We start from the raw sequence: 1,096 nt of genomic DNA on the forward strand, positions 1-1,096 counted from the left end.
ATAGTCGGTTCAGCGGTGAGTTCGTGCACGACTAAGTCCCACCGGCATAGTCGGTTCGGTCAAACTATGACTGACAACCCATTCCAAAAACGATTGGACTCGTTAGAGCAGTGTACTCTTAGTACTCCTATATGGTTTTGGCACGTTCGGATTCATAAATGAGGATGTTATTAATAAGAAATCGCTCCGCATAGTCGGTTCGGTGAAACAATGACTGATAACCCATTAAAATAATGATCAGACCTGTTAGAGCATTGTATTCTTAATACTCCTATATGGTTTTGGCACGTTCGGATTCATAAATGAGGATGTTATTAATAATAAATCGTTCCGCATAGTCGGTTCAGCGGTGAGTTCGTGCACGACTAAGTCCCACCGGCATAGTCGGTTCGGTCAAACTATGACTGACAACCCATTCCAAAAACGATTGGACTCGTTAGAGCAGTGTACTCTTAGTACTCCTATATGGTTTTGGCACGTTCGGACTCATAAATGAGGATGTTATTAATAAGAAATCGCTCCGCATAGTCGGTTCGGTGAAACAATGACTGATAACCCATTAAAATAATGATCAGACCTGTTAGAGCATTGTATTCTTAATACTCCTATATGGTTTTGGCACGTTCGGATTCATAAATGAGGATGTTATTAATAATAAATCGTTCCGCATAGTCGGTTCAGCGGTGAGTTCGTGCACGACTAAGTCCCACCGGCATAGTCGGTTCGGTCAAACTATGACTGACAACCCATTCCAAAAACGATTGGACTCGTTAGAGCAGTGTATTCTTAGTACTCCTATATGGTTTTGGTACGTTCGGATTCATAAATGAGGAAGTTATTAATAATAAATCGTTCCGCATAGTCGGTTCAGCGGTGAGTTCGTGCACGACTAAGTCCCACCGGCATAGTCGGTTCGGTCAAACTATGACTGACAACCCATTCCAAAAACGATTGGACTCGTTAGAGCAGTGTACTCTTAGTACTCCTATATGGTTTTGGCACGTTCGGATTCATAAATGAGGATGTTATTAATAAGAAATCGCTCCGCATAGTCGGTTCGGTGAAACAATGACTGATAACCCATTAAAATAATGAT

The sequence above is a fragment of the Megachile rotundata genome, unplaced genomic scaffold, assembly GCF_050947335.1.
Source record: "Megachile rotundata isolate GNS110a unplaced genomic scaffold, iyMegRotu1 scaffold0114, whole genome shotgun sequence".
NCBI classification, from domain to species: domain Eukaryota; kingdom Metazoa; phylum Arthropoda; class Insecta; order Hymenoptera; family Megachilidae; genus Megachile; species Megachile rotundata.